Source organism: Molossus molossus, unplaced genomic scaffold (assembly GCF_014108415.1).
Source record: "Molossus molossus isolate mMolMol1 unplaced genomic scaffold, mMolMol1.p scaffold_m16_p_8, whole genome shotgun sequence".
In the NCBI taxonomy this organism is placed as follows: Eukaryota; Metazoa; Chordata; class Mammalia; order Chiroptera; family Molossidae; genus Molossus; species Molossus molossus.
In genome coordinates, this window is record NW_023425402.1 from 23,244,074 (window position 1) to 23,260,328 (window position 16,255).

Genomic DNA, 16,255 nt, shown 5'->3' on the forward strand with positions numbered 1-16,255 from the left:
TCCCAGACAAGAAAAAGTTAAAGGAATTCATCACCACCAAACCTATGCCAGGCTGGGCCATGCCAATGCAGGTTCTGCTAAGCACCCATTATACTGCCCAGTGTGATCTAATGCAATGCTGTGTTATATTGCATAGCGCCGGACACTGTTGGGCTGTGCAAAGCTGTGTCAACTTAAAGTGAATCCTGCTCCCTTTCTTCCTTTCATCCTTCCTGCCTTCCTTCTGTTTCATAGAGGAAGTTCCCTTTTGCTTCATGTCTGTTATCCAGATTTAATTAATTTAATTTCTTAAGAAAAAATATTATACTAAAATCCTAGTACATGTTTTTTACTGAATTTATTGGGGGTGACATTGGTTACAAAATTATATAGGTTTCAGGTGTATAATTCTATAGCACATCACCTGTATATTGTATTGTGTGTTCATCACCACAAGTCAAGTCTCTTCCATTACCATTTATCCCCTCTTTACCCTCTTCTACCTCCCCCACCCCCTTACCCTCTGGTAATGACCATATTGTTGTATGTCTGCAAGGTTTTTTTCTGCTTAACCCCTTCACCTTTTTCACTCAGCCACAATCTTGTCCCCTCAGACAGCTTTCAGTCTGTTCTCTGTATCTGTGAGTCTGTTTCTATTTTGTTTGATAGTTTATTTTGTTTATTAGATTCCACATATAAGTGAAATCATATGGTATTTGTCTTTTCTCTGACTTGCTTATTTCACTTAGCATAATACTCTCCAGGTCCATACATGTTGTTGCAAAAGGCAAGATTTCCTTCTTTATATGGCCAAGTAGTATTCCCTTGTGTAAATGTACTATTGCTTTTTCATCCACTCATCTACTGATGGGTACTTGGGCTGCTTCCAAATCTTGGCTAATGTAAATAATTCTGCAATGGACATGGGGGTGCATATATTCTTTTGACTTAGTGTTTCAGGTTCCTTTGGATATATTTCCAGGAGCAGAATCACTAGATCATACAGCAGTTCCATTTTTAATATTTTCAGGAAACTCCATATTGCTTTCCACAGTGGCTGCACCAATCTGCATTCCCACCAATAGTGCACAAAGGTCCCCTTTTCTCCACATCCTCACCAACATTTGTTGTTTGTTGATTTATTGATGGTAGCCATTCTGGCAGGTGTGAGGTAATAACTCACTGTGGTTTTAATTTCAATTTCTCTGATGATTAGTGATGTTGAGCATCTTTTCATGTCTGTTGGCCATCCGTATGCCCTCTTTGTAGAAGTGTCTATTCTGGTCCTTTGCCCAAACTTTAATTGGATTTTTTTTTTTGCGTTGAGTTTTATAAGTTTTTATAAATTTTGGATATTAACCCTTTATCAGATGTATCATTGATGAATATGTTCTCCCACTCAGTGGTTTGTCTTTTCATTTTGTTGATGGTTTCCTTTGCTCTGCAAACCCTTTTTAGTTTGACATAGTCTCATTTGTTTATTTATTCTTTTGTTTCCCTTGTACAAGGAGATATATCAGAGAAAATATGTCTAAGAGAAGTATCTGAGCTTTTACTGCCTATGTTTTCTTCTAGGATTTTTATGGTTTCGAGTCCAACATTTAAGCCTTTAATCCTTTTTGAGTTTATTCTTGTGTATGGTATAAGAAAGTGATCTACTTACATTTTTTTGCACATATCTGTCCAATTTTTTCAACACCATTTATTGAATAGGCTATCCTTACTCCATCATATGTTCTTGCCTCCTTTGTCATATATTAATTGACTATAAGGTATGGGTTTATTTCTGGGCTCTTTGTTTTATTCCATTGATTTATATGTCTTTTTATGTCAGTGCCATGATTTATTATTATTATTATTATTATGGCCTTGTAGTATAGTTTAATATCGGGTAGCGTGACTCCTCCAAATTTGTTCTTCTTTCTCAAGATTGCTGTGGCTATTCGGGGTCTTTTGTGGTTTCATATAAATTTTTGGAATACTTGTTCTAGTTCTGTGAAATATGCTGTTGTTTTTTAATAGGAATTGTATTGAATCTATAGATTGCTTGGGGTAGTTCGAACATTTTGATGATGTTAATTCTTTCTATCCATGAAGATGGTGTATGTTTCCACTTATTTATATCTTCTTCAATTTATTTCTGCAGTGTCTTATAATTTTTTGAGTACAGGTCTTTTACATCAATGGTTGAACTTATTCCTAGGTATTTTATTTTATTTTTCAGGCAATTGTAAATGGGATTGTTTTTTTAGTTTCCCTTTCTGATAGTCCATTATTGGTGTATAGAAATGCAACTAATTTGTGGATATTTATTTTATATCCTACTACTTTACTGAATTCATTTACTAGTTCTAGTACTTTTTTTTTGGTAGCATCTTTAGGGTTTTCTATATACAGTATAATGAATGTCATCTGCAAATAATGACAGTTTTACATCTTCCTTATCAGTTTGGATGTCTTTTATTTTTTCTTCTTGTTTGATTGCTGTGGCTAAATCTTCCAGTACTATGCTGAATAAGAATTGTCCAAAGTGGACAACCCTGTCTTAACCCTGATCTTAAAGGGAATGTTTATAGTTTTTGTCCATTAAGTACATATGATGTTGGCTGTTGATTTGTCATATATGGCCTTTATTACATTGAGGTATGTTTCCTCTATTTTCACTTTTCTGAGAGTTTTTATTATAAATGGGTGCTGAATTCTATCAAATGCTTTTTCTGCATCTATTGATGTGATCATGTAGTTTTTATCCTTTACTTGGTTTATGTGGTGTATCATGTTTATTGATTTGTAGATGTTGTACCAATCTTGCAACCCTGGAATAAATCCCACCTGATCATGGTGTCTGATCTTTTTAATGTATTGCTGGATCCGGTTTGCTAATATTTTGTTGAGGATTTTAGCATCTATGTTCATCAGCGATATTGGCCTATAGTTTTGTTTCTTTGCGGTGTCTTTATCTACTTTTATAATTAGGAGAATGCAGGCCTCATAAAATGAGCTTGGGAGTCAAAACTTCAGTTTTCTGGAATTTGAGAAGGATTGATGTTTGTTATTCTTTGTTTGTTAAAATTTTCCTGTGAAGCCATCCAGTCAAGGACTTTTGTTTGTTGGGAGTTTTTATTATTTTATTTATTTTTTTTTAATCTCTGCTGCAATTTCATTAGCTGTAATCTATTTAGATTATCTGATTCTTCCTAATTCAGATTTGGAAGATTGTATGTTTCTAGGAATTTATTCATTGCTTCCAGATTGTCCAATGTGTTGGTTTATAGTTGTTTGTTCATTTCTGATTTTATTCATTTGGATCCTCTCTCTTTTTTTCTTGATGAGTCTGTTTAAAGGTTTGTCAACCTTGTTTAACTTTTCAAAGAACCAGCTCCTTTGTGTGGGTTATGTGGGCCCTCCTGTTGTAATTGAGTCTTGATTGCAATTGACCTGTTCATGCATTGGGTCGACCCTGTGACTGTGAGGATCAGCTCTGACCACAGTGTTTGGGCTGCTGTGCAGGTGCTGACCACATGGAGCAGAATTAGCCTCAGCAGGTCTGGCACCTGCAGAGATCTCCCTTTGGATATGCTGATCATGAAGCTAATTGGATCATGTTCTGATGTTGTCTGAAACTGGCCACTGGGCGTGTTGGTACTGGAGCCTCTTGAGAGGGACTTTGGTGCATGCCAAATGTCAGACACTGTGTGACTGGCCCTGGGCAACCTGTTTGGAACTACAAAGTGATCCACAGTTTGTGGCTACCTCTGCTGGGCCTGGGTGTGTGCAGGAAGGATCAAGCTGTGCACCAAGGCTGGTTTTTACCAGCACTGGGCCCAAGGGTAGGTTAGCAAGAGTCCCAGTGAATCCTGACATCTCAGATCTGCCTCTGTCTCCAGCTGCCTGTTAGGCTCCATCACTAAAAGAGCCTCTGGCGGTACTCAAGTTGCATGAGGTAGGCTCTCAGTGAGTCACCAGGTAGGGGTGGGTGGTATTCACCAGAACTATACAGTTTCAAAGTCAGTGCTAGTGCTGGGTTTGAGGCCACTCAGCAAATATCCCAGGGTATACCAAGTCTATCTGCCTTGTGCTAGGTGCTTGTACACTTTTATGGTATGGTGGGATCTCAGGGAGTCATCAGGATGAGACCAGCAGAGTTTATTGGGCCCAAACAAACCAAGAATTGGCTGTGTGAAGGGAGGACTCTGCACTACTTGGACCTACGAGGGAAAAATTTCCCCCATCCTAGAGCCACATGACTCAGTCTGCTTCAGATTCTGCCAGGAGCCCAATCTCAGCAGAGCAGGGCCTCAGGAAGTTGGGAGAGGGGGTTTAGGAAAAGGTAGAGGCCTGACCCCTGCCCAGAGCCACACAACTCAGTCTGTCCCAGATTCTGCCCAGATCTCTGCAGGGTGGAGACACCAAGAGTCAGGAGGGTGAAGCCATGGGGAACTTAAAAATTAGAGCTAGCAGATCTCCCATAAGGGAGACACCAGTCAGGTTCAAAGGAAATGGCCCCTGTCCCAAAGCCATAAAACTCGGTAACTGACACCCCATGAGTCTGCCCAGACCTCTGCAGCCCTGCTCAGGCAGCTGCAGCTGACTCCTTAGCAGGGTGAGAGCTCTGTGGGGTGAGGCAACAGGGAGTCCCGAGGGTGGGGCTATTGCATGCCCCCCGCCCCCCCCCCCCCAGGCTGATGTTGTATGAACATGCTCCATCCAAGAAAGAGGACATCTGCAGTCTGGGAAAGGGACTGAACACAGGGGTCCTAGAGGCTGTCCCCTCAGCTCTGTCCCCAGAGCCACAGACTCCAGTCTCTCCTCACAGGACTGAAGTTCGCTCTGCCCTTCCTCCATTGGAGCCCAGAGTGAGGGACTGCAAACGAGATTTAGTGTGTTGGCCCTTTAAGAGGGTGCCTGTGTTTCTAGCAGACTTTCATCTCTACCCTGTGGACAGAATCCCTGCTGATTTTCACCGCTAGATATTATGTGGGTGCCTCTTCCTGGTTCTTGTGCTCTGGGCCGGGGAGCCTGGTGTGGGGTTTAGACCCCATGCTCCTCGTGGGGAACTGTGGTAAGCAGTTAGACGAACATGAGCAGAGCAAGGACGGTGGGCCAGGTACAGAAGGTCACCAGGGCGGAAAGCCCTTGATGCCTAGCCAAGGACGATTGTAAGGTGGGACTCCATGCCAGGGTGACCTTTCCTCCCCTAGCATATCACTGGTCATGCGTTTTGGACCCCCTGACCTTCCCTCCCTGGAGATAACATCTCAGTTTTATTTCAGCTCCAGGCCCAGAAAAACAGCAAAACCAGAGACAGAGGACAGAGGACCCAGCTGGGTCTCCCTCCTGGGAGCACGCCCAAGCCTTTTCCTTCCTCTTTCCCCTTGCCCTAGGGGCATTACCATTACCTTCCTCACTCCCAAACTCCAAGGGCCCTTCCTTTCCCTCTATAATTTGTTTCCTAAGCCCATTTCTCCTACAAATTGCTTCTTCTACCTCTGTGTTTTTCCAAATACATGTCCTCATATGGTTTGAGTCTTGACTCTGAATTCTTTCCTAGCCAGAATTCAAGTTCCAAAGCTGCCTAACCCAGGACCAGTCTGACCCCACCGATCTAACAGCTGGTGCTATTCCCACTGTTGCCCACAACAGAACCTTTGCATTGAGGCATCAATCCAGAGTCTCAGCCACCACCTGTGGGAGCCGGGCCAGCCCTTTTCACGTCTCCGCCCTTAATGCCAGCCTCGATGTGGTTTCATCTGTAAGTCCTTGTTTATAAGACTTCTCTTCAGCTAGTTGTCAATTGGCTATTCAGGTTGATTGCTCTATATTTTACTTGTAATTCCAGTGTGGTCCTGGGAGGAGGTGAGTGTAACATTCACCTACAAACATCTTGGACCCTCAATCCCAGAACATGTTACAAGAAAACACGTTAACCCATAATCTCGGAACTCCAATGCACATTATTTTTATTTATCTGTATTCCTTTCCATTTTTTCCCACATACATAAACCTCAGATATTTGTAATCATTGTGTAAAAATAAGTGAGCATTTTGATTCTTTTTAGTAACTGCCTACCTAAAATATTATATTAAATGTTTCTAAATTTCAAACATAGTAGTCTTAATGCACAAAGCTTGTGAAAGACAAAATGGGCATGAGTGCCCCTCCCACACCAAAGATCATCATTGTTAATCATTAATATTCATGTGCTTTCATATTTTTCCACATACAACCTACAACCTAATGGGGTTACAGGGTGATGATTAGGAAGCACTGGGACAGGCAGACATGTAATGATTAATACATACATATAGAGCTTCTTCACTGTCAGGCTCTGACCTAAGCACTTTATATTTAACCCTCACAACAGACTTATGAGGTAGGTATTATGGTCCTGTTTTATAGATGGGGAAACTGAGGCACAGAGAGGGGGAAATAATTCACCCTAAGCCACACAGTAACAGGTGCCGGAGCCGTGACTGAACCCAGGCAGGCTGGCTCCAAAGGCTGGGCTTGGAAGCCACCGTATTGATACAGACCAAGCCTCACCCAGCCCTGGTTTGTGGGACAGTGGCAGGGGAGCTTCCAGCAGGCAGTGACTGTGGCTGGTCTGAAAGGTGAGGCAGGGGTAGCCAGGAGCAGCAGGGAGGCTCAGGCAGATGGAAGGAGAGAATTCTATGAGCAACCCTCTGTGATGGCAGGAGGGAGAAGAGACGGGGAAGAAGTCCTAAAGGGGAGAGTACTCGGGCGTGGGGGCGAGTGGCCGAAACGAGGCTGGACAAGAGTGTGGATTGGGGGGGGGTTGTGATCTTTGTGCAAGAGTCTGAACTCCACCCTGCAGGCAAGAATGGCTCATTGAAGAATTTTAAGCCAGAAAGTGACAATTAAATGTAAGACCCCTTTGAGGACATTATGTTAAGTGAAAGAAGTGAGACAGAGAAAGACAAATACTGTAGAACTTATATGTGGAATCTAAAAACAAAACAAAACAATTTACAGATACAAAGAACAGATTGGTGTTGCCAGAGATGGAGGTGAGCAATCTGGGCGAAGGGAGTCAAAGGAACAATCTTCTACTTATAAAATAAATAAGTCCTGGGGTGTAACATTCAGCATGGTGACTATGGTGAACAATACTGTATATTGTATTTGAAAATTGCTAAGAGAATAGATCTTAAAAATTCTAATTGCAGGCCTGGCTGGTGTGGCTCAGTGGTTGAGCATGGACCCATGCACCAAGAGGTCACTGGTTCGACTCCGGTCAGGGCACATGCCCAGGTTGAGGGCCCAATCCCCAGTGTGGGGCATGCCACAGGTGGCCAATCAATGCTCTCTCTCATCGATGTTTCTATCCCTCTCCCTTCCTCTCTCTCTAAAAATCAATAAAGAAAAAAAAAAATCCTCATCACAAGAAAACACATTTGTAACCATGAGTGGCTATAGAAACTAACTACACATACTGTGGTGATCATTTCACAATATATACATATATTGAATCATTATATTGTATACCTGAAACTAATATGTTGAAGGTCAATTATATCTCAAAAAGAAAAACCTCTTTGGCTGCCTCATGGAAGATGGAATAAAGGACCACAGGGCCGAAGCCTGGACACAGAGAGTGTGGTGTGCTGGACTCTCTGGAAATTGTGTGAGGGATGATGCAGCCTGCACTGGAAGGGGGTGCACAGAGAAGCAGCCGGTTGGTATGAGACTAGAGAGGAAATGGGGATTCGCAGGGAGGGAGCAGAGTCAGCGATGCCCACAGGCTTCCAGCTTTAACTGTGTGCATCAGCTGTGTCAGTCTCAGATTCAAAACCCATTTTCTGCTTGGGATTTGGTTAGTTTGAACTGCCTGAGGGGCAGCCAGGTGGATGTGTTTAAAAGGCAGATGTCCATGAGTCCTGTGCCCAGGAGAAAGGTCTGGGCAGAGAGCTCTTCTCGACACCTGCCTTGGAGCTCAGTTGCTGATTTCAGGGAACCCTTCTGGTCTCCTGTAAGGGAGCTGCCTGCTCTTTGTCTGCTTTAGGAGAAGTGGGTGGGGATGACGTCCCAGGGAAGAAGCATGTGAGTTCCCTTCCAAGTTGAGAGGAACTTACCACGCCTCATGAGTGAGAGAGACCTGTATTTGAGGATCTTTCTTTCTCCCTTCAGGAGACCTCAGTGCTTCTTCTCTCACAGGGCTGAACCAAGAGAAGTCAGCTCTGAGCTGGGCACGCAGCCCTGTCCCTGCCTCTCCTCCCTCCTGACTAGGTTACTCTTTTCAACTCAGCACAGAAGCCCCAGGTTCTGGCTCCTGACAGCCCACAGCTCATCTCTAACATCTTGTTCCTCAGTCCCCTCAAACTCAGCTTCTCAGAAACAAAACTCAGTGTCTGCTCCACAGGCTCCTCTCCCTTCCCTCCATGGACTAGGGGCAGTGTTGGCAGCCTGGGCACCACCCCACCTTCCAGTGCAGGCATTGTTGGCAACAATGACCTGGCCTCTCCTTGCTCCCCATTGGATGAGACATAGCCATGGCAACGTAACTCCCACCTGCCATGCACATTTCTCTCATCCCATCCTCTTCCACTGCCTAAGTACAGGCTTTGTGAGCTCTCACTTCCACCCCAGTAACTTCCCTGCCTGCAGCTTCACTTTCTTCTAGTCTGCTCTCTACTTGCAACCAGAGTGGTTTTGCAATCACACATAAACTTCATTTCTTCAATATGACCTTTTCTCCTTTCTTTCCTTTGGATTCAAACTGGCCTCATCAGCACCCTGGCTCACCAACCTCTTTCTCCCTTGCAGGACCACTCCCTTCATCATTAAGTCCTCAGGACAATGAGGTTCTGATCAGCATCAAATAATCTTAGGAACAAAGCATTGGGTCTGTTGAACACAGGGGCAGCGTTTCAGTCAAACTAGAGTTAATATCTAGGCCTCAGTCGTGTCTCAGCTGCAGGCCTAGAAAAGCAGAATGAGCCACCAACCACACCCTTGTGAAAACCACAGAGCAATGCCATGACGGAAGGCAGGGCCAGATGCAACGATCAACTACCCCCTACCTGTGGACCAAACAATCAGTAGAGACCTGGACCCTGACCACGATCCTAAGTCACCACAATTAATGATTTTTTCCTTCTATAACCTGTCTCCTAGAAACCATCATGGAGGCAGGTCTTTGAGCATTTGCTCACCTGTGACTCTGGGATTGGTGCCATTTCCTTAACTAATTAAACCTTTTGCATGTGATTGGGCTTTGGATGTGCACAGGCAAGTTAACCCCTTTAGTACAGTAACAGTTTTCCTAAAATGTGAGTCTGAGTGTCACCACCTTCTTTACCTCTTTCAGTGACTCCTGTGCCTGCAAGGGTACCTCCTCACATCCCTCCTCACCCCAGAGCTTCAGCCCAATGACACCCTTGGGCATGGTGGGGCCTCGTGCTGTAGGCAAGATCTATAATGGATGTTAAAGTTGGGAGGTGAAAGTTCCTTTAGAAACATAATATTTACATAGTCACAAAGTATCTCCCCACAAAATATTTATTAATTCCAAAGGGATAAATAGTAATATTGTAGCTGACAAAACTGGCAGACACTACTTGAGTCAAAGGATCAAGGTTAGCTTCACCATTAATAAGACATGTTTTATCTTGGATATGCTGTTATCTGGAAACGATACACCAAGATGGGAACACCATGACTGCTGTGGTATTCTTGCAAAAAATATATAACTTCAATCAAGCCATGAGGAAACATCAGGCAGAGCCATACTGAGGGCCATTCTACCAGTAGTTTCCCAAAGCACCAAGATCACGACAGACAAGGTGATTGTCATAGACTGAGGACAATGAGGTTCTGGTCATAGATGGGAGATGACAATGGTGACTAATCAGTGTGGGATCCTGGGCTGGAAAAAAGACACTGGTTGAAAAACTATTGAAATCCAAGGCAAGTCTGGAGTTTGGTTAATAGTATTGCATCAATGTTAAATCCCTGAGTTAATCATTGTTCTATGGTTATATAAGATAGTCATTTTAGAGAAAACTAATATGAAGGTGAAGGGTGTTTGGAAACTCTGCACTACTTTTGCAATGTTTCTGGAAAGTAAATAATTTCACCACAGTTTAAAAGATATATGTTAAATGATTTTGATGCAATAAGATGAAGTCTGGGATTTGCTTTCAAACATTGCTGGCAATTATTGGAGTAATGTGATGGGTACATTGAGGCCCATTAAACTCTTCTTTCTGCATTTATATTTATTGAAATTTTCCATTAGGAAAAGATAAATTTTATTTATATTTGTATTTATACTTATGTTTACTTATTAAGTCTTTTCCATGTGCTAGGCCCTGTAGTCAGTCATGGGCACTTGGCAGGGCTGCCTTTGAGGAGTTCACATTTAATGGGAGGTGGGGGGGGACAGACATTAAACAAATAAGGTCCCAGTTACATGATAGAGGAAGCACAGGATGCCTGAGAGTAGGGAGGGGAGAGTGTTCCAATGAAAAGAAACGCTACATGCAAGGGTCCTGAGGTGAGAGAGAAATGCTAAAGTATAGTCACTAGAGCAAAGGTCTACAAATGGCCCAGGCAATTCATGCAGCTGAGTTGTTCCCACCCACTGCTAGGATGACTCAGATTCTTTGGGTCTATAGAATTTAGATTGTAACAGTATTCATCATTCAGTCCTTTATATAAATTCAGATGGCCATTTCCCTATTTTCTCTATCTTATCCTCTTTTCTGACACTACTGTCCTAGGACACATTTTCCCCACAAGATTTTTCTATCTGCCATTAACTTTACAGAAAAGTTCAAGAAATCCTACATAAGCAGTGTTTATAGCAGCCTGGTTCCCACTGGGGAGCCAAATAAACCTGCAATCCCTCCCTTTGTTCATTTGCAGATAACCTTGTAATGAAACATTATTGATCGGTCATTTGCTTTCAGGTTTAGTATTGAGCTCTGTGGAGTCTGGAGGCCATGGGGGTGACTGTTCCCCATTGGACTCCACCCCCTTAGGAGGGAGAGGGTTGTCATTATATTAAAGCATAGAACACAGACATTGAGGAGTTGAGCAGAGAGACAGTGTGAACTTTAATTGGGTTAGTACTGACTTAATACATCTTTATAAATTTTATTGTGTCTGTTTCACTAGGAAATGTTTTAAAATGTGTTATTTTATGTGAGTACTTTATGTTCTTCTTGTGCCTTCTTTCTGTGCCTGGGAGATAATTCAAGCAACGTTTATTAATTCCTCAAGGACATGTCTTTAAAGGAAAATAACAATCAAGACATTTGAAAATAAGGGCAGAGAATTGGATGATATGGAAAAGTAAGGGTGTTATTATTACAGGCAATGTAATAATTCCAGGGCCAGAAAGGTAGAAGATGGTGGTGGGCAGGACCGGAGAGGGGGTGAGTGTGTGAGAGTGAGCGAGGGTGTGAGAGAGTGTGAGTGGATGTGAAGGTGGACGAACAAACCTGAGCTGTGCAGAGACGCAGAGCAGAAGGTCCCTGTGCTGTGGAGGGAGCAGCCAGCTACTGCAGTAAGTGGCCCTTCAGGGTGCTTCTTCCTGCACCGCGAGGAGGTCCCACCATTTTGGAAGATCCTGGGTCTTCCCTGGGAGGAGGCAGTGGGAGTGGCTAGGGCCCAACAACATGAGCCCACCAGCACGCCTGGCACCATCGGACCAGTGGACACTCTGTGTCAACACAGACTGGTACACAGTAGTGGAGCTCCCAAGGTGCCAGTCACAGAAGCCGCGGGCAGCCAAGAGGCCAGAACCATCCCCCATAGGAGCAGCCCGATCAGAGTCCAGATATGCCAATCAGAGTCCAGATATACCGCCAGCAAAAGAGGCTGGGGAGCAGAAATCCATCCCCAGGCAACAGAAGCACAGGCCAGCAGATGAGATCCATCCCCAAAATCTACAGCAAAAGCTGAGCAGGAGTTGAGCCCCATGGGACAGCAGCACACCCCAGCCGCCAGCAGTGGGACCTGGGACTCCACAGGGGCCTGTGCGGTCCAGTAGCTCACAAGTGCAGTGGGAAGCCCGAGCCCAAGAGAGACTGGTGCAATACAGCTGCCCACCTGCAGGAACTACAGGGTACAGGGGCACCAGAGAGGCCTGTGCGACCCAGCAGAAACTGTGCGATCCAGTTACCCTCAGGACATTTGGGGTGCTGAAGCACCAGAGAGGCCCCTACAACCCAGCAAGGACTGTGCCATCCAATTAAATGTGGGACCTGTAGGGTGCTGAAGCACCAAAGAGGCCCATGTGACCCAGCAGAGACTATGACATTCAATAACCCGTGGAACCTGCTGGGTGCTGAAGCATCAGAGAGGCCTGTGCCACCCAGCAGGGACTGTGTGATCTAGTTACCCATGGGGACTGTGGGGTGAAGCACCAGTGAGGCCTGTGCGACCCAGCAGCCCATTACATAGGCATACAGCCAGGTCCCCAGAGGGATTATGCAGTCTAGTTACCTGCAGGGTGCGGGGGCACCAGAAAGGCCTGTGCCAACCCAGCTGTGCACAAGATAGGCTTAGAGGATGTGAAAAAGGAGGCGAAGGGAATAGAAGCCATGCAGATGATCTCCCAGTCCCAAACTGGAATTACAATGAAAATAAAGACAAATCCTCGGAAAAAAGCAACAGAAAAGCAGCAGGACAAGACCATATAACCAGGGACACTGGTAGGATCTGCAGAGGTGTGAGAGAGTGGTGGGCTGGGAGACCACAGACATCAGCAGTCTTAGCTGTGAGCAGAGCCCTTGGGGAATAAAGACCAAGCCCACTGCACAATACAGAGAGCCAAAATAGGACAGAGCACCAAAATAGCCACACCCACTCACCTGGGGGCTACGGCAGAGGAAGGGCAGACTGAGCTGAAACTCTGTGGGGACACCCAGGATTTGGAGGGCACTGAGTTTTTGCTGAGTTGTGGCCACAAGGGACGGTGGCCAGTGTGCTCCTTCCCAGGGCTGTGGGGAAAAGCAACAGCCCCTCCTTCAAAGATTCAGCCTTTACCAGGTGAGGCAAAGAAATAAAAATTGAGGCTCATTAACAACCAGCATCTATCCCAGCCTCTGGAAACCCTCTTAGGCAGAACACCAGGGCTGCATTCCAAGGCACTGAGTGACTGAGACTAGTAGCCACCAGGAAAAAGCTAAAAGATAACTGAACCTTTTCTGGGCTTGCAAATCTACCCAGGAAAGTAAGACTTGACAGTGGTTTATAACGTGGGCCCACCCAGGCTCATCCAAACACAGTAGAGGGAGCAAAAAACAGCAGAACACCAACACCCACACAGAAACTTTGCAGGCTGCAAAACCCACTGAGATAGCCAAATGGTGAAACAAAGATACAAATCCCAAATGAAAGAAAAAGAGAACTCTATCGAAGATGAGATCAATGAAATGCAGTTAAGCAAATTATCAGAGGTAGAGTTCAGAGCCATGATCTTGAGGAAGCTCAAAAGCATGAGTAAGGACATCAACACCATGAGTAAAGATATAGAAACATTGAAAACCGACCAAGTGGAAATGGAGAATGACATAGCAGAAATTAAGAACACATCGGAAGGACTAACCAGCAGAGTAGAGGAAGCTGATGACTGTATCAGTGAATTAGAAGACAGGGTGGAAAAAAATCAACCAATCAGAAAAACAAAAGGAAAAAATAATTAAAAAACAGGAAGATAGCTTAAGAGAACTGTGGGACAACTGGAAATTTAATAACATTGCATCATAGGAGTCCCCGAAGAGGAAGTAAATGAGCAAAACTTAGAGAATATATCTGAAGAAATAGTGACAGAAAACTTTCCTAACTTGGTGAAGGAAGGAGACATTCAAGATCAAGAAGCACAAAGAGCCCCAAGTAAGAAGAACTCAAACAGGCCCACACCAAGACACATGGTAATTAAAATGCAAAAAAATTAAAGACAAAGAGAGAATCCTAAAGGCAGCAAGAGAGAAGCAACAGGTTACCTACAAAGGAAACCCCATAAGGATATCAGCTGACTTCTCAACAGAAACACTACAGGCCAGAAGGGATTGGCATGAAGTAATCAAGGTCATGAAAAACAAGGATCTGAATCCAAGACTACTCTATCCAGCAAGACTATCATTCAAAATAGAAGGTCAAAAAGAGTGTTTCAGGAAAAAAAAAAAAGGCTAAGGGAATATATTAACACCAAACCAGCACTGCAAGATATGCTAAAAGGACTGCTGTAATTAGTAGAAGAAACAGGAAGAAAAACAGAACCACGCTTAACAAAAATGGCAATAAATAAGTACATATCAATTATCACCTTAAATGTGAATGGTTTGAATGCTCCGATAAAAAGACACAGAGTAGTTGACTGGATAAGAAAGCATGACTCACATATATGTTGTCTACAAGAGACCCACTTCACAACAAAAGACTCACATAGGTTGAAAGTGAAGGGATGGGAAAAAAAAATCTGAGCAAATAGAAAACCGGGGTAGCAATACTCATATCTGATAAAGTAGATTTCAAAATAAAACAATAACTAGAGACAAAGAAGGCCACTACATAATATTGAAAGGATCTATCCAACAGGAAGATATAACCTTGGTAAACATATATGCACCCAAAATAGGAGCACCAACATATATTAAAAACCTTTTGGAGGACTTCAAATGAGAAATCGACAGCAATACATCATAGCAGGGGACTTCAACAGCCTGCTGACATCACTAGCTAGATTTTCTAGACAAAAAAATTAACAAGGAAACACAGACTCTAAATGAAGTGCTAGATCAAATGGATTTAATAGATATTTACAGAGAATTACACTCCAAAACTGCAGAATTCACATTCTTCTCAAGTGCACATGGTACATTCTCAAAGACAGACCACATGTTAGGACACAAACTAAGTTTCGACAAGTTGAAGAAGATTGAAATCATATCAAGCATCTTCTCAGATCACAATGGCATACAACTAGAAATCAACTGCAACAAGAACATGCAAAGACATTGGAACACATGGAGGCTAAATAGCATGTTATTGAACAATGAATGGGTTACCGAGGAGATCAAGGAAGAAATTTAAAACTTCCTGAAAACCAATGAAAATGAAGACACAATAACACAAATTCTATGGGATGCAGCAAAAGCAGTTCTGAGAGGGAAGTTCATAGCACTACAGGCCTACCTCAAGAAGCAAGAAAAATCTCTAAAAGACTATCTAACACCACAACTTAAAGAACTAGAAAGCAAGCAAACAAACAACAACATCAACAAAAACCACAGAGCAAGTAGAAGGAAGGAAATAGTAAAGATCAGAGCAGAAATAAATGACATGGAGAACAAAAAGAAAAAAACAAACAATTCAAAGGATCAATAAAACACAGCTGGTTCTTTGAAAAGATACACAAGATTGATTGACCCTTAGCTAGTCTCACCAAGAAATAAAGGGTGAGAACCCAAATACACAAAATCAGAAATGAAAGAGGAGAAATAATAACTGACACCACAGAAATACAATGGATTGTTAACAAATACTATGAACAATTATATGGCAACAAATTTGACAATCTACGTGAAATAGACAAATTTCTAGAAACACATAGTCTCCCAAAACTGAACTGGGAAGAGATAGTAAACTTGAACTGACCAATAACAACAGAAGAAATTGAGGAAGTGATCAAGACTCTTCCAGCAAACAAAAGCCAAGACCCAGGGGGCTTCACAGGAGAATTTTACCGAACATTCAAAGAAATAATACCCATTATCCTCAAACTATTTTAAAAAATTCAAGAAGAAGGAAGACTTCCAAACTTGTTTTATGAGGCTAGCATAATTCTAGTTCCAAAACCAGAAAAAGACACTACAAAGAATGAGAACTACCAGGCCAATATCCCTGATGAACATAGATGCAAAATCCTGAACAAAATACTAGCAAATCGGATCTAACAATACATCAAGAGAAGTATTCACTATGACCAAGTGGGATTCACCCCAGGGATGCAAGGGTGGTACAATATTCACAAGTCCATAAATGTGATACACCACATAAACAAAATGAAAGATAAAAATCATATGATCATATCAATAGACGCTGAAAAAGCATTTGACAAAATCCAGCACCCATTTCTGATAAAAACGTTCAGCAATTTGGGAATAGAGTGATCATCTCTCAACATAATAAAGGTCATATATGAAAGACCTACAGGCAACATCATACTCAATGGGCAGAAATGAAAAGCATTTCCCTTGAGAACAGGAACAATGCAAGGATGCTCACTTTCGCCACTCTTATTTA